The sequence below is a fragment of the Cervus elaphus genome, chromosome 2 (assembly GCF_910594005.1).
Source record: "Cervus elaphus chromosome 2, mCerEla1.1, whole genome shotgun sequence".
NCBI classification, from domain to species: domain Eukaryota; kingdom Metazoa; phylum Chordata; class Mammalia; order Artiodactyla; family Cervidae; genus Cervus; species Cervus elaphus.
In genome coordinates, this window is record NC_057816.1 from 3,638,490 (window position 1) to 3,662,674 (window position 24,185).

At 55.5% G+C, this 24,185-nt stretch overlaps 2 long non-coding RNA genes across 3 annotated transcripts; one reads left to right on the forward strand and one right to left on the reverse strand.

The window, feature by feature from the left end:
• Nucleotides 1-10,272: 10,272 nt before the first annotated feature.
• On the reverse strand, nt 10,273-22,148 carry LOC122708131. Of its 2 annotated transcripts, none has more exons than XR_006345008.1 (2): nt 21,990-22,148; nt 10,273-10,519 (listed from the first exon to the last, which is right to left on the reverse strand). It is a non-coding gene; the product is annotated as an uncharacterized LOC122708131 (long non-coding RNA). The 2 variants fall into 2 exon arrangements; XR_006345013.1 differs by lacking the exon at nt 21,990-22,148 and adding an exon at nt 12,134-12,234.
• LOC122708134 lies at nt 12,368-24,185 on the forward strand. The gene is made up of 3 exons (XR_006345015.1): nt 12,368-12,621; nt 21,592-21,738; nt 23,617-24,185. It is a non-coding gene; the product is annotated as an uncharacterized LOC122708134 (long non-coding RNA).

The window sequence follows — 24,185 nt, forward strand, 5'->3', positions numbered from 1 at the left end:
GCCTGCTCGACACCCACGGGGCCCTGGCCCCCTCCTGCCCTCCTCACCCGGCCCTGCCTGACTCCACCGCTGCCCGCTGCCCAGCCGGCCCCTCTGACCGCGCCTGTCCCTGGCCGGGATGATGAGATGGTGATGGCAGGGGTGGCCCGCAACTTGGCAGGGGCTGACAGGGGACACCACCGCTGTCCCCTGCTGCCCAGAGTTCTCGGAGCCCGCTGGCTATGGTTCGGGACAAAGAAAGAGAAATGAGGCCCATTTCTTGAGCACTGGGGGTGGGGATTTTTTTTTTTTTAATCTGGATCAAAATATTTAGCCCCAAGTAACATCTCCCCTGCCCCAAGGCCACAGCAAAGCCTGTGAATGCAGGAAGGTTCCAGGTAGCAGGGAGGAGCAGGGCGCCCGGAGCACAGAACCGCCCACGCTGCGCCCTGAGGTGCTGCCCCAAGGGATTTCCGAGAGCTGACTCCCAGAGCCAGGCTTTTGGGAACCGCCCAGCCCTGGACCTGGCCTCATAAGTCACAGCACCGGCTGGTCTGGGCTTCCACCCGGGCAGGATGGGGACGTGCGGTTTCTCTTTATCCGGCTTCACAGCATGGAAGTTGCAGCAGGTCCTGTGCGTGGGGAGGACGGAGGGGGAGGCGTGGGGGAGGCTGGGGTGCGCTGAGCCAGCAGGCAGGGCCTGGCGGAACTCTGTCCGCCTGCCTGTCGCTCTGCCTCGAGCCCCAGCATGAAGCGGGTGAGCAGTCCCACCTGCAGGCTGACCACAGCCCGTGGAAAGGCCCCTGGGAGCCCGCGGGGAGCAGTTCCTTCCCGCTGGACCGGCCAAGTGCTGCACCGTGACCCAGCCCACTCTGCAGGCTCCTCAGACCGGGCTGGAAGGGCCCGGATCACCCACGCCCAACCTCCTTCATTCAGCGCTCACGGATCTCTCTCGAGGGCCTGCGAGCAAGGAAGGAAGGAACAGGACAGGCAGGATCCTGGGGAGGAGATAAGACTTAAGGAAGGGATTACCTGTCATTTCTTCAATCACATGGTGAGACATGCCCCACGGGGAAGGACGGGGAGCAGGGAGAGCTGAGACCAGTGGCAGCGCTGCCCAGAGCTGGTCTGATGGGGGAGGATGGTGGGCGAGAGCTCGGTGCTGTGGCAGCCACGTGGAGGTGGTGAGACCTGGCTGCCCCCCAAGTCCACACTAGGCCTGTCTGAACAGACCTGCTCAGGCACCTGAGTGAGCTGCCGGAAGCCCCGACCAGACCTCATCTCCTCCATCCCACTGGGCAGTGGGGGACCCCGAGGAGTAAGATGTAGTCTCACCCCAAAGGAGAGGCCATGCCAGGAGCAGCCGCTAGACTTTTGCATCAGCACCTCCATCCCTAAGTACACTTTGAGTACCTTCCTCTATGCGGCGGAGGGTAGAAATATCCATGTCCCACCCCTGGTCCCCGTGAAACTCTGACCTGGCAGATGTAATCCAGTTATGGATGTCACGATGAGACCGTCCAGGATTTAGGGTGGGCCCCACATAGAGTGAATGTGTCCTCATAAAAGGAGGAGAGGACACAGACCCACAGGGAGAAGATGTGTGAGGATGGAGGCAGAGGGCATAGGGATGTGGCCGTGGCCCAAAAATGTGCATGTGTGCATCACTCAGCTGTGTCCAACTTTTTACAACCCCATGGACTGTAGCCCACCAGGCTCCTCTGTCCACGGGATTCTCCAGGCAAGAATGCTGGAATGGGTTGCCATTTCCTCTTGCAGGGGATCTTCCCCACCTAGGGATCTCTCGTGACTCCTGCATTGGCAGGCGGATTCTTTACCATCTGAGCCGCCAAGGAAGCCCTCAGGCCCAGGAATGTCGAGGAGTTTTGGCCACCATAGGAAGCTGCGGGAGCAGCACGGAAGGAAATCTTTCTCGGAGCCTCGCAAAGGAACCAACCCTGCTCACACCTTCATTTCGGATTTCTGGTGATGGAAACACTTGGTCAAAAAGTCTAGGGCCCTCAGAATAGGAGAGAATACATTTCTGTTGTCTCAAGCTGTCCAGTTAGGTGGTGGTGGTTGGGGGGGGGGGCTGTTCCTTGGTGGCTCAGTGGTCAAGGATCCACCTGCCAATGCAGGGGACTGGACAATTCCAGCCCTGGTCCGGGAAGATCCCAGATCCTGCAGAGCAAATAAGCCCGCGCACCTCAACTAGAGAGTAGTTCCCACTTGCCGCAACTAGAGAAAGCCTTTGCAGCGACGAAGACCCAGCGCAGTGAAAAATAAAAATAAAACCATTTTAAGGAAGAAGCTGTCCAGTTTGTTACAGGAGACTAGCATCAATTTAATGAACACTCCCTCTTACCATCCCCTGTGGGGGTAAGACCACGGAGCAGCAGGGACAAGGCAGGAGAAGCACAGGAAGATGGAGAGAAAGGTGAAGCCCTGGTTCCCGGTGGGCGGCGTGGCGGGGAGCTGGGAGCAAGGAGTGCTGGGAGGTGTGATCGGTCCTGGCGCGTTTTAGTCCTCCAGTGGGCGGCGGGACCTGGGTGTCCGCGTGAGTGTATTAAGACTTTCCTCTCTGTTCTCTTATATCACTGAGCTATTTCGGATGGACAGCTTTTGCAGAGGGCCCAGGATGTGGAGTCCGGTGTCGAGCTTGTTTTCTGTACATTCCTGCCTGAGGTTCAGGCTGATCACACAGGGATAAGTGATGCTGGGGAATGTCAAGCGCCTGGTCCAGGTGGGCACGCCTCATCAGACCCCCAGGGACCGGAGTGGGAAGTCAGCACCAGTCACATGGCCAGTCCCGAGACAGTCACTGCCAACAAGAGAGGAGAAGAGGGGTCCTTTCCATCAAACAATTTAACACCCGTTGACAATGTAACTTTGACCTCTATGTAAATATCTTAAGATAGAAGACACTCCACCTTTGCCCGAAGGCTGGAAGCTCTTTGCACCCGGGGATCTATCCCTGTGGGTGGCAGAAAAACTGGTTTTCTCTCGCCCCTGACCGATTTCTCACCACGCAATACTGATATTGCCTCTGGGGGCCAGAAGCTGTGATCCTGCCTACCCCCATCCCCACCACACACACACACACACACACACACACACACACGGATGCTTTCCTCCTTGCTGTGCCTCCTGGGAGTATCTTCCAGCGATGGCCAGTGTCTGCAGGACAGGGACGGCTGCCGGGGTGGAGACCACCGTGAATCCGCCTCGAGCCCTGTCCCCCAGCTCCACAGGCACCCTGGCTCCAGAAAGCCCGCCCACCGTGACACAGGCTGAGTCAGGGCTGGTTCCTCCCCGTCTTCTGACACACTTGGGCTGGAATCCACAGCTCGCCCAGCAGCTGGCCACCCCTGTGGTCCTCGAACCTGCCAGGCTGGTTCCCACCTCTGGGCCTTTGCACTGGCTGTTTCTCTCTTCCCAGAACACCCTGGCTTCACCTCTCTCATGGCTGATGTCTCCCCGTCACTGAGTTCTCACGCCGAGGAGTCACCTCTTCCAGGAGGTCACCCTGCCAAGTAGCCCCTCTCGCCTCTCGAGGTCTCGGGGCAGCTCCTGGCCGTGGTCCCAGTGGGGAGGGGGAGGCCAGAGCCTCAGGCAGTGGGGCCATGAACCTGGTGCTGAGAGAGGAGGGAGGGGTGAGGTCACTGGGCCACCTCCTGCCTCAACCACTGCAAGCCCATGACGTTCTGTGGGGCCAGGTGTCGAGGACACAGCGGGGGAGAGGACGCGGCCTCAGACCTCAAGGAAACTTATTTCTGTGGGAGCAGAAGGAGTGCAGAGGAAGGGAGCCTGGGGGGGAAGCACCACCCTTGGCCCGGGAAAAGCAAGGCGGTCTTCCTGGAAGAAGCAGCATGGAAGGTGGGACAGAAAGGATGAGTAAGAGTTAGTCATTTGTGGAGAGTCGGGGAGGAAGGTCCAGGCAGAGGGAGCAGCAGAGCAAAGCCTGGGAGCAGAGCCTTCACGAAGGCGGGTGTCTACAAACCCTTCACCCCTTTTTCTCAAAGAAACGGGGGGGCGGGCTCAGCTTTGCCAGAATTCCCGGAGAAGCGGGTTCCTCCCTCCCACCCTTCTCTGGCCCCCTCTCCTGCCCACCTCGGGACAGTGAGGGGACCCCCGAGCCAGGCTGCTGGGAGGAGCAGGCCCCGCCCCTCCCCACGCCTGCAGGCTTCCCCCCACCCCACAGCTGTGCCCCGGGGCTCAGGGGGGCGTGGGAACGGAGCCTCGGGCTCCCGCCCACTGGCCAAGCAGCAACCTGCCTGGAGATGACAGGCTGTGGTATCTCATGAGAACAAGGATGAGGACCCCTAATAAAAACAAGAAAACAAACCCAACCAGACCAGCAAACCTCACCGCTGCGGTGCGGCCAGCCAGGCTGAGCTGGGGGCTGACTTCTCTGGATTCAGGGCTGAGCTAAGCCTGCCTGGGGCGGGAAGTGGAGAAGACAAGGGCAGGCTTGCGGGCAGGGCCAGCGCGCGGGGCCCTGAGGACGCCTGCTGGGCAAATACAAGGACCCTGGCGGCCACACGGAGGTCTGGAAGCACCTGGCCTTCAGACCCCCCAGTGCCCCGGCCCTTGGCCTGTCTCTGCTCAGGCGCACGGAGCCCAGAGCACAGGCCCCAGGCTGAGCCCAGACCCGAGATGACAGCCAGGGAGCCCGGAATGGGTGCACAGACCGGGACAAGACGGCTTCCACGGTCCCCTTGAGATCGGCCGTCAGCCCGTGACACTCCAGCCCACGCGATGGTGCCAAGTGGCAACAGTCAGCCCAAGCCTCAGGCTCTGTGAGGCGCCGTGTCTCTGGGCCAGAGCACGGCACGGAGGTCTGGATCCGGATCCTGGCTTCCTCACTTGCTGTGTGACCGTGGGTAGATGCCTCTGCCTCTCTGTGCTCGGCCGGCTTGTCTGCGGTGTAAGACGAGGAGGGCAGTCCCGCCGTGGTTCTCCGGAATCCGCCCCTCCCCGCAGGAGACATGAGCGAGTCCACAGCAGGGAGGACGAGGGGCCGGCTCAGGGGAAGGGGTCTGAAGTCAACGACGGACATCTGGTCTCCTGAGCTTCCGGGCAAGGGTGGGGGGTGCTTGGGGATGGCGCTGAAGGCCATGGGGCCAGGGGTGCAGAGACAGGAGGCCGGACGCCCTGGAGGCCCAGCCTGGGACCTTCAGACCCTGCTATGGGCGAGTCAAAGGGAGCCCTCGGGGGCCTGGGGGCTTGCTGAGCAGACACAGAGACCACACTCCCCAGAGGAAAGCGGTGGACGAGCGGTCAGCGCCCCCCTCGTGGCGTCGCCGGCTGCCTCCTACGCGCAGGGGTCCCCTGGCTGCACTCTCCCTGCCCCCGTGCGACTGCGGTGGTTACTAAGCAGGCTTCCTCCTTCCTCCCGCACTCAGGGGCCGGGGGCAGGGGCAGGGGCAGGGCAGGCCTCCTTCCTGGGGGCCCCGTCTGTGCCCCCCGCCCCGTCCTGGGGATGGAGCAGGAAGGTGATGATCACTGGGGCGAACCGCAGCCGGGAGCCCCTTCTCCGGCACTGAGGACCTCAAACGTGCAGCCGTAGCCAGGAGGCCGGCCCCAGTCGCCTGCTCACTTCTCATGCCTTCCACACCCCTCCCCGGGCCCGTTACAGCCAGCAGGGTCCTGGGGGCTGGGCGCGTCACAGTGAACAAACGCAGGTGTGGGGGGGCTTCCCGTCCACGAGGAGAACTGACAGCATCAGAAGAAAGAAAGAAAGAAAAGAAAGTGAAGTCGCCTATTGTGTCTGAATCTGTGACCCCGTGGACTGTAGCCTACCAGGCTTCTCCATCCATGGGGTTTTCCAGGCAAGAGAGCAATGCATAAACAGAGCCACTTCCCCTGCTGGCCTCAAAGAAGGCTCCAAGGCCAGCATGTGAAAGTTAAAAACAAAACCCCGGGCCGTCCAGGTTTTCCCCTGAAACCGCTCTCTTTCCAGAACCCAGAGCCCCCAGCTTGGTGCGGGTCTTACTCGGTACCTGGAGGGCTCAGCCTTGCCCACCCCATACCCACCCCCTTTCCCCGCTGTGGCCAACCCCTGGGCTCCTGTTTCCGGCTCCTCACCCTAGGGAGACCCCCTTAACCATGGGGATCACATGGGGCTTCACCCAGAGCCTGCCTCTCCATCTGTATCCCCAGGGGCATCTCATCCTCTCCTGACTAGGCAGTGATGGTCCCTGGAATGGGTTGAATCGTGTCCCCCCTGAGATTCAGGTCCACCTGGAACCTCGGAATGTGAGCTCATTTGGAAACAGGGTCTCTGCAGATGTAATTAGTTAAGATGGGGCCACACTGGAATAGGGTGGGCTCCAAGTCCAGTGTTCTTATAGGAGGACCATGTGAAAACACCCAGAGGAGACGGTCTTGTGCCAGAAGGGGGCAGAGACCATGTGCAGCTGTGAGGCAAGGGACCCCCAGTGCAAGGTACAGTTCCAGTGAGGCAGAAAAGGAAAGACGACCTCAGCAGAAGTAGGTTACCTTTATTCAGGCAAGGAGGGGCGACAGTCGGCCTAATGACCAGGCTGAGCGCCGAGAGGGATCAGGGAGGCTTCATACTTATAGGGAGGTTTGTGGAAGCGATAAGGGAAACGTCAATCAGGCGGGATATTTTGAGTATTCTTTTGTTGAGATGACATTTGTAGTTGGGCAGGGGGTGATAAGTCTTCAGGGTGGAACTAAAGTTATGCTTTGTTTTCTCCGAAGTTAGATGATTCAGCAAGGGGCCTTTGAGACTGTTGTTCTCTTTTCTAGGCCCAAAAGACTCCTTCACCCAGGGTCACCGGAAAGCACCAAAGGCTGGAAGATGCAAGAAGGATCCTTCCCTGGGCCCGCGGGGGAGCTCAGCCGTGCTGACACCTTGACTTCAGATTTCCGGTCTCCTGAACCGTGACAGAATAAAGCTCGGTTGCTTTAAGGCTCCCAGTTTGTGGTCACTTATTACGGCAGCCTCCAATCTGTGTCCCACCGCGACCCTCAAGGTCACCCCTGCAAGTCCCCCTGCCTGCCAGATGCTCCTCTGTGGACATCTGTCCCCATTTTAGAATTCCTCATCCCGGAATCTCACGCGGGCCGCCCAAGCCAGAGCCCCTGACTCCTCCCTGCCCTGCCCCCTAACGTCGACATCTAGTGACTCACCCAGCCCTGCACATTCCACCTCCTGAAGCTTCCTTAAAAGCCAAAGAGATGCAGCCAGATGCAATCCCGAAAACTTTCCGACAGGTCCCTGGATTTCAAAACAAATAAAACCCAACTCCGATAGACATTCCTGGAATAACTGGGGAAATCTGAACTCAGACTGGACAGCAGATGCCAAACTGTTGATTCTCCGGTGTGATACTGGTCTTGTGGTTCAGGGGGAAGATGACGTAGAGCCAGGAGATTCAGATGAAGGACTCGTGACGTACTGCCAAGTGGTTCAGAGAAAAGAAATCGACCTGTCTCGCTATCTGTCTACTGAAGGAAGGCAAAAGGGGGGAACATGGTCATGATTGTTGAGTCCAAGCGGGGGCTGTGGTTGCCAACGGTTCTTCCAACTTTCCAGCAGGGTGAAAAACTTCACGGAAAAGAGTTGGGGTCAGTGGGCGGGGGTCGGGGGGGCAGTACGTCTCTGATGGTTCAGTGGTAAAGAATCCATCTGCCGACACAGGGCGCTGGGGATCGATCCCTGGCCCAGGAAGATCCCACGTGCCTTGGGGCAACTAAACCCATGCGCCACAACTACTGAAGCCCAAGCATCTAGAGCCCCTGCTCTGCAACAAGGGGAAGCCCGAGCTCCTCAACCAGAGGCCAGCCCGCGCTCCCTGCAACTAGGGAAAGCCCACGTGCAGCAGTGAAGACCCAGTGTAGCCAAAAAAATAAAATTTAAAAAATTTATAAACTAAAAACAAAGAGAGCTGGGGGAATCTTCTGAGCTCATCCTGTTCTTGACCCTGCTGCCCCTGCCCCGCCCCGGCTCCCAGCACCCTCTCCTGCCTGGGGCGTCTCTGCTCCAGCCCTCCAGAGGCCCCCCGGCACCATCAACGCCTATCCCCGACTCCCACCCCCTCCAGCCCATTGTCCAGGCTGCGGCCGGACTTAGGGCTCCGAACCAGAACCTTAACCTGCCCTTCCGAGCTTGACACCCTCCAAGCCTGCTTCTCGGGACAGAGTTCAAGATCCTCACGTGACTACGAGGTCCTCGGTCACCTCTCCAGGACTGCCCTGCTCTCAACTTCAAGCTCAACGTTCCATCACGCTCTCTCCACTGACCTTACCTCCCACCCTTCACGTGACTTTTCTGCAAGTCACGTGACACCGCCGTGGGCTCTGTGGGGCACGTTCGCCCTGCACACCGTCTGGCAGCTGGAACGCCACGTAGTAGGTACTTTTTGATGGCCTCTCTCCCCCACCCGACGGTTGTCCCCAGGAGGGGAAGGACGAGGGCTGCATTGTTATCATGTCCTACCCTCCTGGCAGAGAACACAGCACACTGTGGGTACGCAGTAAATGACTGACGAGCGGATGGCTCTGTGGGGGCTGATGGCGGATGGATGGGGAGATGGATGGATGGATGGATGGGTGGGTGGGATGGATGGATGGATGAACTAGGACAAACAAAGGGGTCATGAGACCCTGGAGGAGGTGGGGGTCAGGTTTAACTGAAGAAGGCCTGGGAGAGGAGCTGAGAGCGCAGCACTTTGGATGAAGCTGCGATTTGGTGAGCACTTCCTCTTTTCTGGACACTAGGCCTGGAACCTGACACGTGTCATCCACCTTCATCCTCAGAGCAGCCCTTGGAGTGAGAGATCTTCCCCTTTTCTAAGGCTGGTTTCATTCAGATCAGTTCAGTCCCTCAGTCGTGTCCGACTCTTTGTGACCCCATGAACCGCAGCACGCCAGGCTTCCCTGTCTGTCACCAACTCCCGGAGTCTACTCAAACCCGTGTCCATCAAGTCTGTGATGCCATCCAGCCAACTCATCCTCTGTCGTCCCCTTCTCCTCCCTCTTCAATCTTTCCCAGCACCAGGGTCTTTTCCAATGAGTCAGCTCTTCACATCAGGTGGCCAAAGTATTAGAGTTTCAGCGTCAGCATCAGTCCTTCCAATGAACACCCAGGACTGATCTCCTTTAGGATGGACTGGTTGGATCTCCTTGCAGTCCAAGGGACTCTCAAGAGTCTTCTCCAACACCACAGTTCAAAAGCATCAATTCTTCAGTGCTCAGCTTTCTTTATAGTCCAACTCTCACATCCATACATGACCACTGGAAAAACCATAGCCTTGACTAGACAGACCTTTGTTGGCAAAGTAATGTCTCTGCTTTTTAATATGCTGTCTAGGTTGGTCATAACTTTCCTTCCAAGGAGTAAGTGTCTTTCAATTTCATTGTTGCAATCACCATCTGCAGTGATTTTAGAACCCAGGAAAATAAAGTCAGGTACTGTTTCCCCATGTATTTGCCATGAAGTGATGGGAACAGATGCCATGATCTTAGTTTTCTGAATGTTGAGTTTTAACCCAGCTTTTTCACTCTCCTGTTTCACTTTCATCAAGAGGCTCTTTAGTTCTTCTTCACTTTCTGCCATAAGGGTGGTGTCATCTGCATGTCTGAGGTTATTGATATTTCTCCCGGCAATCTTGACTCCAGCTTGTGCTTCCTCTAGCCCAGTGTTTCTCATGATGTACTCGGCATATAAGTTAAATAAGCAGGGTGACAATATACAGCCTTGACGTACTCCTTTTCCTATTTGGAACCAGTCTGTTGTTCCATGTCCAGTACTAACTTGCCTCCTGACCTGCATATAGGTTTCTCAAGAAGTAGGTCAGGTGGTCTGGTATTTCCATCTCTTTCAGAATTTTCCACAGTTTATTGTGATCCACACAGTCAAAGGCTTTGGCATAGTCAATAAAGCAGAAATAGACGTTTTTCTGGAACTCTCTTGCCTTTTCAATGATCCATTGGATGTTGGCAATTTGATATCTGGTTCTTCTGCCTTTTCTAAAACCAGCTTGAATATCTGGAAGTTCACGATTCATGTGTTGCTGAAGCCTGGCTTGGAGAATTTTAAGCATTACTTTACTAGTGTGTGAGGTGAGTGCAATTGTGTGGTAGTTTGAGCATTGTTTAGCATTGCCTTTCTTTGTGAATTTCACTAGAATTCACAAATTCAGTAGAACTTGGGAAATTCTACTGGTTTCATTAGTAATTATTATTATTATTTTTTCTGTGTTCAATGGCATGTTTATTAAGCAAATGCTTACAACAGATTTTTCACAACAGCAAGAAATGTTATTTCACTACATCAAATCTCATTTACTAAGAAAAAAAGACAATCACAACAAGGTTGATGGATTCGGATTCTTTTCTTGATTTCCGTGGGGTAAAGCCAGTCTCCTCACTCGTTCTCCTCTGCTTTCTCCTCTCCAAGCTCCCTCGATTTCATCCTCTTTACCTCCTCTCTGGCCAAGTGGCCCCGGAAGGCTGCCTGGATTTTGAGAGCAGCATTCTCTTCCATGTCCTTGTCTTCTTCAGGAGATTCCTTCCGGGAAAGGAGAACAAGTAAGAGACTTTTAAACATCCCCCATATTTTGATGCCATAAAAATAAATGCCTAAATTTAATCAACTTCAGGATGTAACAGTCGAGGTGGGTCGCTTCCTGAGGGAATTTTACGTGTCCTCACACTGTATATGTACCAAACGCTGTCGTTGCTTAGTCACTAGCTCGTGTCCGACTCTCCGTGACCCCGTGGACCGCAGCCCTCCAGGCTCCTCTGTCCATGGGGTTGCCTCGGCAAGAATACTGGAGTGGGTTGCCATTTCCTTCTCCAAGTAATTACTATTTTAATAAAACTTTTATTGGGAATCACATAGACACACTGCTATGAAATAGATAAACAACAGGGAGCTGTACTCAATATTTCGTAATAACCTTTATGGGAAAAGAAGCTGAAAAAGAATATACACATATTCATATATTGAGTCACTTTCCTGTACACCTAAAACTAACATACACTGCAAATCAGCTATACGTCAATAAAAATAGCTACAAAAAACAATTACCGAAAATCTTAAAAAGTGTTTTTAGAGAAATATCTGTTTATTTGGCTGCGCCAGGTCTTAATTGCGGCACACAGGCTCTGCCGTCTTTGTTGCGGCCTGTGGGATCTAGTTCCCTGATCAGGATCAGATCGGAGGGCCCCGCGTTGGGAGCACAGAGTTTCAGCGGACTGGACCATCACCAAAGTTCCTTAAAATTTTTAATTAGCCAAACTTTGCCTATAATACAGCATTTTAAAGGTCCACAGGATGTGTGTGTGTGTTAGTTGCTCATTGTGTCCGACTCTGCGACATCATGGACTGTAACCCACCAGGCTCCTCTGTCCATGAGGTTCTCCAGGCAAGAACACCAGAGTGGGTTGTCATGCCCTCCTCCAGCGGGTATTCCTGACCGAGGGATCGAGCCTGGGTCTCCCGCGCGGTGGGCAGATTCTTCATTGTCTGAGCTACCAGGGAAGCCCGCAAAAGGATAGGCAGCGAAAACTGTGCTTTCCCCACTGCCAAGTTCCCAGATGCTGAGGACAGAGGATTTCAGTAAATAAGCGTTGAACTGAATGACATTCTACACATGCAGAAACCGAAGCTGAGAGAGGTTCGGGAACTCGCCCGATGTGTCACAGCTTGTTACATTGGCAAAGTCAGGGTTATAATCAGGTTCCGGTAACTCCTGACCTGCCGTCTCAGCCTAGGAGGAGAAGTGGGGTGAGGAGGGCAGACGTGGTGGGGATCACAGACAAGCGCTCAGAGGCAGAGCACCGGGGCACATTTCGGGGACAGGAGCGGTGGGGGGCGGTGGGGGGGGGAGTCTGGCCAGAGGAGTGGGCTTGTGTCAGGAGACAGGTGAAGCTGGGCTTGGCATCAGGTCTTCACTGCCAGGCTCAGGAGCAGGCAGGGGCAGCTGGCTCCAAAGGGCAGGAATGGGAGCAGGAGAGCCAGGCGGAGGGCCAGGGCAAAGGTGGTGTTTGCGGAGCCGGGAGGGCAGGAGGCTGGGGCGAGGCAGGAAAGCCGGTTCTCCCGAGTGGGGTGAAGACAGCTGCCGAGAAATGAGCCAAACAGAGGAGCTAGCCAGGCTGCAGTGTCTGCACCTGGCCCTACCTGCTCGTCCTCACCGCACGGTCATTAATCACCTCCTGGCCCCGGAAAGGAACAGGCCGCCCTGCCCACGCGGCCAGCCTGGCGGCCACAGCAGAACTTGGCAGAGACCGGGCCACACTGGGGCTGCCGCCCACTCCGAGCGCTGACTCACAGGCTCAGGGTGAGCAGCCTGGTTTCAGCGGCTCACGGGGGCCCCGCGGCCACTGTGTGTGGCGGGGTGCAGTGGTCTGAGCGCCTCTGCCCTTCCTCACACAGGCACGGGACATTGTACTGACTTAGGGTTAGGAGTCCTCGCTGGCTTTGTCACCAGACAGCTCTGGGATGTGCCCCAGAGCCAGTTCCTTGCCTCTCTCTGAGCCTGGGTCTTCCCTGCTGTGAACTGGGATGACGACTCCCCAAGGTCTGCTGGGACACACTCTGTACGCGGCACCGGGGAGGCATGCCGTGAAGGCCGGTCCCAGTCTCCGTCTCTGAAATGAGGGTGAGGGGTAAGGATGGTGGTGAAGCTGTGGGGCGTGGCCCGCTGAGCCCATGCAGAGGTGGAGGGTGGGGTCCGTTCTGTCCTGTGACCTTGCACACGTGCGATTTGTTTCTGAGGATGAAATCTGCAAGGGGGGACCATCACAGGGGTGTTAGGGGCTCGAGGCTTGGGGAGTGGACGAGGAACAAAGAGCCCTGGGCTCCCCAAGGGCCGGCGTCATCTGGGACACCTGGGTATTCTGGGTGGTTGTGGGGGTTAGGCGTGCCCCTCGGGAGTGTCAGGGAACTACAGGGTGATGGCTGGCTTGTTACGGTGATTGGGGGTCCTGCTGGATATTTAGGGGGGCAGGGGCGAGGTGCTGATCGGTCGGCACATTGCACTTCAGGCGCATGAAACGGGCTTTAAGACGGGATGCTCGTTATAAAAAAAGTTGGACACGACTGTAGTGACCCAGCACACACACAGGCAGTGTATATATATACACGTCAAGGCTACTTTCTCAGTTTGCCCTACTTCCTCGGTGGCTCAGATGGTAAAGCGTCCGCCTGCAACGTGGGAGACCTGGGTTCGATCCCTGGGTTGGGAAGGTCCCCTGGAGAAGGAAATGGCAACCCACTCCAGTACTCTCGCCTGGAAAATCCCATGGATGGAGGAGCCTGGTCGGCTACAGTCCATGGGGTCACAAAGAGTCGGACACGACTGAGTGACCCCACTTTCACTTTTCTTTCTCCTGCCCCTGCTGTGTCCCCCGGACCATTCTCCACGTCTGCGTCTCCACTCCTTTCCTCCCCTGCAAAAAGGTTCACCAGCACTGTTTTTCCAGATTCCATATGCGTGTGTTAACGCACGATACTTGTTTTTTTCTTTCTGACTTACTTTGACCTATGTAACAGGCTCTGGGATCATCCACGTCACTACAACTGACCAGATTCTTTCTTTTTTATGGCTGAGTAATGGGCATTGGAATTCGTACACAGGCTACGATACGGATGAACCAGGAGGACCCGGTACTGAAAGAAAGAATCCAGGCAGGAAGGCACAAATCCTGTAGAATCCCACCCCTACGAGGTCCCCAGAGGCACCAGATCCATAGGGAGAGACAGAGGGTGGCGGGGACCGGGGGAGGGGACGGGGAGCGAGTGTCTCAGGGGGACAGAGCGCCAGTTTGGGAGGATGGAAGGTTCCGAGATGACGGCGGTGATGCTGGACATCAATGCGCATGTGCTGACTTCCTGAGCTGTGCGCTGAGTTAGGAAGGCGAATTCTGTGCCATGCGTGTTTCACCACGACTGTAAGGCAGGCGGGAGGCTCAGAGCCCTCGGTCCTGACCCACCAGGTCGAGCTGGCAGGGATTCTGGCTGACGGGACTGTGGACGGTGTCCGGGGGAATCGAGGCCCCCCTGCCCGGGTGGCTGGGGGTGGGGGTGGGGCTGGGGAGGGAGGCAGCGTGAGAGACACAGGCCGAGGGGTTGGGGGGCCTCGGGGGCTGTTCCCACAGCTCCCCGCACCACCCACTTAAGCAGAGTCCTCTCCCTGATTCCCATTCCCTGAAATGACGCATAACAAGTGCAGCTGTGACCTGTGTCGATGAGAAGGTGGGCGGGGCAGTCATATTTGGAAATATTCATGCTTGGTATAGTATTAATAAAATTAAAAATTACACTTTTAATATTGTAAATTAATTTTTTGAAATTGATCTTATTGAGGTGTAGTGGATTTGCAACACTGTTAATTTCTGCTGTATAGCAAAGAGATTCTCTCTCTCTCTATATATATACACACTTGCTCATATTCTTTTCCACGATGCTTTATCGTAGGATGCGGTTCCCAGTCCCCTGTGCTTCCCAGTAAGACCTTCCTGCTAACCCCAGACTCCCACTCCAGCCCTCCTCCGCCCTCCTCCCCCTCGGCAACCACAAGCCCGTTCTCTGTGAGTCTGGTTCTGTTTTGTAGATAAGCTCACTTGTGTCGTGTTTTAGACTCCACACGTGAGTGACGTGTGTGTCTTTCTCCTCCTTCGTTGTAGCCCGAGCACCTCTAGATTCTAGTGTAATAATCCGCAGGCCCACCCGTGGTGCTGCAGATGGCATTATTCCGTTCTTCTTTATGACTGAGCAGTGCACCATTGTGTACATGTACCACTTCTTTATCCATCTGTCCACGGACACTTAGGCTGCTTCTGTGTCTTGGCTATTGGGCGTAGTCACACGTCCTTAAAAAAGAATTATTTAATTAATGAATTTGTTTGGCTGTGTTGGGTCTTCGCTGTGGCTCCAGGGATCTTCGCTGTAGCCTGTGGGATCTTCTGTTGCGACCCTTGGGCTCTGTAGCCCCGTGGCATGTGGGATGCTCCTGACTGGGAATTGCACCCGCATCCCTGCATTGGAAGGTGGGTTCTCAACCACCAGACCACCAGAGAAGTCCCCATACTCTCTTCAAAAAGAAACCTTTTCAAAGATTCTGCCGCAGTTGACAAGTCAAGAGAGGGGAGATGAATGGGCCACCTGAACCAGGCTGAGTGTGGGAAGAACTAGAGGGGCATGGGGGTGGGTGTAGCTGCGAGTGCAGAGTGTGATGTGTGTGACCCGCAGCTGTTATAACAAATGGCCCCCACACGGGTTAAAGAAACATATTCTCACACAGTCTGCGGTCGGCAGGGCTGCTTTCTTCTGGCGTCTGTGGGGAAAGAGTCTGCCCCAAGCCCCTCTCTAGCTTCAGGCGGTTGCAGAAAATCCCTAATGTCTCCAGGCTTGTAGCTGCAAACCTCCAACCTCTGCCTCTGTCCTCATTCGGCATTCTTCTTGTGTGTCCCTCTGTCCAGATTTCCTCTTCTTAGAGGGACACCGGTAGCCTCACTGCAATATGACCTCATCTTTTAAAAAAATGTTTATTTTTGGCTGCACTGGGTCTTCGTTGCTGCGCGGGCTTTCTCTCGTCGCGGTGAGCAGGGGCCGCTCTTGGTTGCGGTTCGTGGGCTTCTCGTTGTGGTGCTTCTCCTGTTGCGGAGCGTGGGCTCTAGGTGCTCAGCTTCAGTACTGTGGCACACGGGCTTAGTCACCCCATGGCATGTGGACTCTCCCTGGACCAGGGATTGAGCCTGTTATTCCCCTGCATTGGCAGGAGGATTCTGAACCATTGGACCACCTGGGAAGTTCGATCAGACCTCATCTTGGTCTGATCACATCTGCAAAGACCCCACTTCCAAACAAGGTTCCCTTTGAAGGTCACAGGCGGATGTAAATTTACTTGGAACACAGTAGAGGGGGGGATCACGGAAGGGTCCCCAGGCTAGGGTCCACTTTCATGGTCCAATCAGACCATGAAAGGTCATGGTCTGATTGCCTTTTGTTGGTAGAAAAGCTTTAGCTTCCAAGGCCTTCCCTGAGTTCCAAAGAATAAATTTAACTTAATCAGAGAAATGAGAAAATGCAGAAACAAAGGAAAATAGTCAAACAAGGCAAAATAATGATAACTTAGCCATTGTACAAAGTCAAGGACCTTTAGTTCCTCCTCCAGGGCTGTAGGTAATATTCTGAGCCATGGTCACTGAGCTGCTTTGCAGATACTGGAACCCACACCAGGTGGGAGAAATTAAATGTGTGCTGCCCACGAGCACGGAGACCCCAGACTGGCTGGAACCAGAGGGTTCATGATGCTGACTCCCAATTACCTCACTATCAACCAGTCAGAAGAATGTCCATGAGCTGGTCTCACATGCCGCCCCACCGCTCCCCTTTTCCTCATTTCCCTCTGAAATTTCTAAGCAAAATCTGGGGAGGGAGGAGCTGGTTCTGTGGGTCATGAGTCGACCTTCTCCCCAGGACTCCTGGCTTCCTCAATAAAACTGTCTGTTCTTCCCAGCTCTTGCCTCTCAGTATTGGACTCTTGAGCGATGAGCAGCTAAACCTGAGTCTGGTAACAAAGAGCGCTGGCGAGAGGGATGATAGGAAGACTGACCAATAAGTACACACTCTGGGCCCAACTGTGCACAGTTCCCCGTGAGCAGAAATTGTTAACTCAGCGCTGCTGTGCTGGAGGGGAGGAGACCAAGCCACAAGGCCCTCAGGACCCGCAAGGGGCTCGTCTACGGGGGCCTGCCTCACGCTGACGGATGATGGAGGCGGAGCCCTCTGGGTGGGCATGTGTGGCCGCCACGTGCACGACGGACAATGCCCTTGCAAGTGCTCAGCTCCCAGGCGGTGCCGCCGAGGTTCACCGGGCCTGGGCCCCGGGCCCCGTGTCTGGCAGATGGCCACTCCAAGTGAGCCGACAGGTCCTTACTTTTTCCAGCTGTCTCCTGGGAGTTGATTCTTGTGAATTATGAACAGGGTGTAAGCTGACCAAGGAAGGGGAGGGCAGGAGCGGACAGACCTTGGAAGCCCATCCGTCACGGCTGTAGTCACCGCCGAGACTGCTCGTGGAGCGTCTACTCTGTTTCAAGTGCTCTCCTCCTACAAGCCTCCTCTGGCCCCTGAGGCTGGCGTTAAGTGTTATCATCTGGGGCGACTGCATTTCCCCAAAGATGGTTATGACAACATCTCCAGTTCCACACGATCTTCTAGAACCTTCCCACTTCCCCAACCAAGGAGTGGGGTCTAACTCTTCCACCTTTGAAACTGGGTGGGCTGCAGATTCACGCTGGCCGGGATCCCTGGGCCACTCAGGTCGGTAGGTGACTCGGCGGCCCGAGGGCCGCTGTACCAGGAGGAGGCCCAAACTGGAGGCCTGGGTCCAGAACCAGCCGTGAGCCCTGCTGGGTCCCCAGCCCACAGGCGCCCCGGGAGACGGGACACGGCTGGTGTTTTGAGCCACCACGTGTTGCGGCCATCCGTTACACAGGAATAGATCACGGCGTCGACAGCCAGTTTCTTAGTGAGAAAGATCGAGGCTCAGAGAGCTGGGGTCAACTTGTCCAGGGCCACACCGCAACCCAACAGGACAGTCTGGATTCAAACCCAGTTTGATGACTTCCCAGCCCAGGGTCTACACAGCTGACGTTTTCTCCACCTGAGTGTGTGCACAAATGCGTGTCACTGAGGCTGCCTGGGCCAGGAAGAAAGCCACTTAGGGGACATTCCTGGTGGTCCAGTGGTTAAGAATCCGCCTGCCAACGCAGGGGACACAGTTACGATCCCTGGTCTTGGAGGGTTCCACATGCCACGGGGCAACTTAGGCTGGAAGCCACAACTGCTGAAGCCTGTGCACCTAGGGCCTGCGCTCTGCAAGCGGAGAAGCCACCGCAATGAGAAGCCCGTGAGCCTCAACTAGAGAGCAGCCCCCGTCCACCACGAGAGAGAAAGCCCGCGTGCAGCAGTGAAGACCCAGCTCTGTCAAAAATAAGTAAATAAATAAAATTCTGAAGAAGCCACTCAAAGCCTTCTGTGCAGGTGCAGAAGGAACAGTGCTGGGCCGGGGCAGAGCCCTGGGCTGGGAGGGCCGCCTTGCCCTCAGCCCCCGCCCCGCCCGTCTTCACCCATCTGGCGCTCGCAAGCTCGCTCCTCTCTGGATACTACTTCCTGCGGCTCCCGCTGTGTGCGGGCTCCCGCTCAGCCAGGCGCTCAGAGGCGAACGTGAGCTGAAGTTCCTGCCGCCGCACGCCCCTGGTTCAGTGAGGAAGGCAGGCCCCTATCGGTCCACCACCATCCAGCCCCCATCACGGGGGGACACACTCAACACAGAGGGTGAGGCGTGCTGCCAGCAGGGCTGACGCTGTGTCTGTGGGGCCTCTAGAAGGGGACCCTGCCTCCCCAGGAGGGTGGAATCCTTGCCTGGCTGCTCATTGCTGCAGCCCCCTCGCTTGACGTGTAACAACAGCAGCTAATGTGTCCAAGGCGGGTGTGTGAGTGCTGGCTCTGTTCCAAACACGTGACATGCACTGATCGGTCTAACTCTTTATGCCCATCTTACAGATGAGCAGGACTGAGGCAGGGAGGAGCTGTGTAACATGCCCAGGTCACCCAGCCAGCAGGGACAAGGCCTGGCTGTCTGGGTCTGGAGTCTGTGCTTGGAGCCACAGGCAGTGGGTGCTTGAGAAACGTCTACTAAAGGCTGACCCGGGTGATATCTGGGTGGAGCCTGGGTGTTGAGCAAGGCAGCAGGAAATGGAATTCCAGAGGGTGATAAACATCATCTGTGGCTGCTGGTTATGGCGGAGCCTGTGAGCCCCGGGGGAGGGAATGGAAGGCTGGTTTAGGCTGGGAGCAGAAGGGTCAATAGGCTTCATTCCCTCGAGCTGTGCCGTCAGCCCCCGGGGTGTGTCCAGTGGGATGATTTCAGGCAGCAGTGAGGGAAGTGACCTGGTGCTAAACGGCATAAGTCACAAGGTGACCAAGATGTTCTCCTTCCAGTTATCCAGCAGTCCTGAACAAACTGAGATTTAGTTTCAAGGTCATGATGACGAATTCCTTTTTTTAATTCTTTTTTTTTTTTTTTAACAAAAAGAGCAGCTCCTGGGTTCAGAGCCTTGAAGGGTGGCTCCATCTATCAACAGTTTTAGAATGTTGTTTTTCACTGCACTCATTGTTATAGTCACCTTCTGCTTACTCCAAGTTAATGCCCTGTTTTAGCCGGTATTAGGTTTATGGCAAACATCTGAAATCCCCAAGTCACAGAGGTTTCCGTGCATTACTCTCATACAAATGCAGTCCTGAGGTGACCTTTCCAAGGCTGGTAGGGAAGTTCCATGACCGCCAGGAACCCAGCCTTTTTCTCTCTTGTTACTGTACTCCCTCATGGTGCAATATAGCTGCCCATGCTCCATCTATCATGTCTGCATTCCAGCTTGAAGGAAGGAAGAAGGGAATGCACATTCCCCTTTTTAAAAAAATACTTCTAGCAAGTTCCAATCACCACTTCTGCCCATCTGTGGAACTTCGGCTGAGTGGCCATACCTTGCTACAAGTCAGGTTGGGAAATACAGTCTGGATCCCGGGAGTGAACAGTTAGGGCTGCAGTGTAAAGTGAGGAGGTATGAACAGATACTGAGGGCCCCCCCCGCCATGTCTGCCATGTACTGCTTGCCTTTTGTGATGGAGAAATTATGTTCCTTTTCATTTAAAATTCGGTGAGGAAACAGAGTCACTTTGGAGGAAAAGATAAGAAAGTAAAAGAACAGGTGGCACAGAGCAAAGACAGAAATTGCCAGCTGGGGGCTTCCCTGGTGTCCAGTGATGGAGAATCCACCCGCCAGTGTAGGGGCGGCGGGTTCGATCCCTGGTGTGGGAAGATCCCACCTGCCACCAGACGTCTGACCCGTGCGCCCCAGCTACTGAGCTACGCTCTGCAACGAGAGCAGTCACCGCTCGCTGCAACCAGAGCGCGCCTGTGCGGCGCCCCCGCCCCCAAACTGCCAAGCTGGCCCTGGAATTACTGACGCTTGGGAAACCCGCTGTGAAGACAGAAACACGAAGTGGGTGTGTAAGCTCACGATCAGGTTGGATCTCAGGCCCTGGGGGGTGTGGAGACGGGCCTGCAGCACGGGAGACCCTGGCGGGGGCAGGGAGCTGGGGAGGAAGTCTGTCCCAGAAGAGAGGCTGAGAGGGTCTGAGCCAGGCTGGGGGGAAGCGGGGGTGGGTGCCGGAGGGGGATGACGTAGGGGACGGCGGTCACAGGCCTGCTGAGAAGGGCCCCGGGTAACCCCCCAGGTTCCTGCCAGCCTGCCTGTTCGCTTTGGGAGGAGCAGCTGAGGTCAGGGCCTTGCGATGGGGTTTAAGAAGAAAAAGGCGGCTTGGAGCTGAGGCGGTGAAGTTAAAGGGGGCCAGGTCGGAGGTTGGTAGATCAGAGGCTGCTGGGGTCTGTCTGGCTAAGCCCGGGGCAGTCCTGAGTAAGTGACGTCCTGGTGCACCGATGCGGGCGGGACTCGTGACCTTGTCCGCGTCCACTGCCCGTGTCCCCACAGTCCCGGGAGCCCGCCCTGACCTGCCCCCCACCCCCAGGCCCCCTGCTGTGCCCTGATGTCAGGAGCAGGGCCAGGAACAGGAAGACCATGACAGTGGGTGACCGACCGCCCCTGCGTCTGTGCCCGGACTCCCCCCAGCAAGCGTTCCGTGGACGGAGGCAGCTCCAGGTGGCAAGGGCCTGATCGCCTCAAATAAAAAGGGGTGGTGACAGAAGTGTGGCTCTCCTGCTCTGCCCTGGTCCCCGGGCGGGAGGCCAGCAGATGGGCCTATTTCCAGCACTGCAGTGTTTTGAGTAGAGTATTTTTGGAGCACACAGCCTTATTTTAACTTTTGGGGTCACTCCCGCCCTGCGGTGAAGACGGCACAGCCTTCCCCAGGAGCCCCTGGCTCTGCTTCCCACCCCAAGCTGGGCCACTCTTCCCGGGCCTGTGTGGGGACTAGAAAGTTCTGGGCCGGGCTGACTCAGTTGGCCTGGCAGAGTGATGGGAGACCTCACTTCTCTGCCTCCTGCCTTGAGACCTCATGCTGATCACCAAGCTCCTCTGCACCCTCATTTCCTTCCCTGTCAAAGGGGAAAACCACCTCCCTTGATACAGTTCAAGGTTCTGTGAGACGAAAACAAGATGCAAAGCCGCCATATAGCCTTAACCAGTGCCACCTTCCTCCTGAGGGACAATTCCTGTCAGCACATGTTTTTTTCTCTTGTAACTTTCCTGAACCTGCCTGGAACCAGCCCCACTCACCTACTTGCTGCCTCCTGAACAAGCCCTCCAATTTCTTGCCTCCTGGCCTTGGCACTCGCTGTCTTGTGCCTATACCACGCACCCTCTGGCAAACTCCTATTAATCGTAGGAAACCCAGCTCCAAAGGCCCCTTGCCTGAAACACAGTTGGATGTCCTGGATACTGCAGCGGCCTTGGCGTCAGGAGGCTCGGGTTCTCGTCCTGTCTCTGCCTTGCGACTCGGCAGACCACTTTGACTCTCAGGAAGGACTTCAGTTTCTCCACCTGTAATTGTTTCTGTTTGTCTTAGCATCAGCACCATGTTTTATTCATCCGAGTCCTCTCTTTCCTCCCCAGGGCCTAAGGCGGTCACTGTGCCAGGGTGATAATAAATCAGCTCTAACTTCTCGATGACCTCATCCCCTGGAAGCCCCAGGGGAAGGCAGAGTACCCCCAGATTTACTCACAAGAAATTCAGGGTTGAGAGTTCAATACCAGTGAGAAGTAAGTGCCTGCAGGCAAAGGTGCGACCCCTTCCTCTGCGAGGCCTCATCCCCTGCGTGAGTCCAGACACTGGATGCTGAGTTATAAGGACTCAGAGCTCAGCTTCGGGGACCCAGCGGGTGTCGGAGGCAGCTCAGTGTCCCCCTCCGGGGGCGGGGGGGGGGGGTGGCTGTGGGCACAGCGTCTCTCCCGCTGGGACAGAAGCGGCTCCCGTCCTGGTAACATCTACACCACACGCACTGGGTACTCACCACACTTGCTGACGAGTGATGAGTGAATGACGCTGGGCAGGCTCTTCACCCTAGACCTCACTTCCTTTAGCTTTTAAAGATTCATTTCCTTTAAAGACAAGTGGCCGTGTCTTTAAACTTATAATATGTATTATTTCAGGCTTCTCTGTGGCTCCGTGGTAAAAGAATCTGCCTGCAATGCAGGAGACTTGGGTTCAAACTCTGGGTTGGGAAGATTCCCTGGAGGAGGAAATGGCAACCCGCCCTAGTCTTCTTGCCTGGGAAATCCCACGGACAGAGGAACCTGGCAGGCTACAGTCCATGGGGTTGCAAAAGAGTTGGACACGACTTAGCGACTAAAGAATATATATATGTGTGTATATATATTATTATCTTGGCTGCCCTGGGTCTCTGCTGCTGGGCCCAGCCTTTCCCTAGCCGGGGCAATAGGGGCTCCTCTCCAGTTGCAGTGGGCAGGCCTCTCGTGGCAGTGGCTTCTCTCATTGCGGGGCCTGGGCTCTAGGGAGGGTGGGCTCAGTGGTTGCAGCATGGGGGCTTAGTTGTCCTGTGGCGTGTGGGATCTACCCGGACCAGGGATTGAACCTGCGTCCCCTGCATTGGCAGGCAGTTTCTCATCATAATTTTTGACAAGTTGACATTTTTAGTTTTTTAAGCTGTCGAATTGATCAATTGGTCAGTCTTTTATTTTACAGCCCTCTTGTTCTTCAGGATGATAAATTCTCCTAGGGTTCTTCATTATTTAAAAAAAAAAAAAAATCCAAATTTTGTCTGCACCTGGTAGCAGGAGAAAGGTAAGGATGCAACGATCTTTCCCAGTTGTCCTAACCCCAGTGACTGGATTTTTTTCCCCTCACTGATTTGACACACCATCTTTATGTTCTAAATTCCCGTTTGATCACTAGGATGCTTTTCAGGGCATCAGAAAATCCAAAGTGTCTTCAAGAATTGTAAAAAGAAGTGTCAGCACGTGTGACGGAACGCAGGTGGAACAAGCTGATTCGGACACTCAGGGGCGCTAGCTGCTCCTGGCTCTGCTGTCTGCTACACAAACGCGCGTGTGGTCCCGAGACTGCACAGGTGCCCCTGCACCCGCCCTGTGCTCTCTGAACTACTGACAGAAGCCCCCAGCACCCAGTCGTGTAAGAATCCGTCTTGCAGGTGAGCTCACTTTCTCAGCACCGTGGAGCCGCTAAGCAGCAGAGCCGGGACGCGAACCCGGGCCGTTGGCGCCGGGGGACGCTATGCCTCTCAGTGGTGCTGCTCTCTTCGTCCCCATTACCTCGCTCTTACTAATTCTGTTATCCTTGGCCTCTACAAGGCCCCCCGTCGTGTGAGAAGCAGGAGTCAGTCTCTAGTTTTGTCCATTTCTCTCTTTCCCCGTGTTCCGTCGTGTCCGACTCTTTGCAACCCTGCGGGGCTGTAGCCCACCATGCTCCTCTGTCAAAGGAATTTTTTCTGGCAAGAATACTGGGGTGGACTGCTGTTTCCTTTTCCAGGGGATCCTCCCGACCCAGGGATCTGACCCAAGTCTCTTGTGTCCCCTGCACTGGCAGACGGATTTTTTACCACTGCGTCACTTGGGAAGCCCATATCGTCCTCCTACTTACGTTCACCTGTATTTCCACAGTTCTCTGGCTTACGGTCTGGGCTGCAGATGACATCGGTGCGACCAGAGGATAGCGGACTCTGCTTTCTTGCAAGAGGACTTGGGGCCTGGGTCACGTGTCTCTCGGTGAGAGGCACTGTGGCCGGCTCCCCAGGCATCATCTGATGCCTCCAAGGACCTCGGGGAATGACTGTGTGATCTGAGTTTTATACTGAGACAAGTTGGTATAAAGGCAAGTCATGTGAAACACACACAGTCACTCGGGAATAATTACCATAATGACACTGTGACCTTAACCACATGCTGATAACTCCCAGCCACTCATCACCACTTGTCTCCGTGGACCCTGCAGCAACTGGCTGGGGGGGGGGGGGGGTTGCCGTCAGGGAGACAGGGAGCTGGGGCTCCAGCGGGGGGTCGCCAGCTTGAGGTGAGCAAGTGGGCACCACCCCCACCCCATCTGAGCTGTCGGCCCTTTGCTGAGAACCGACCGAGTGAAGTCTTGGGTGTGTGGGTGGATGTGTGAGCAGACCACACATTTCACAGCACTCAGACCCAAGACGTGTGTGCTCTTCTGCACGTGCCTTCAA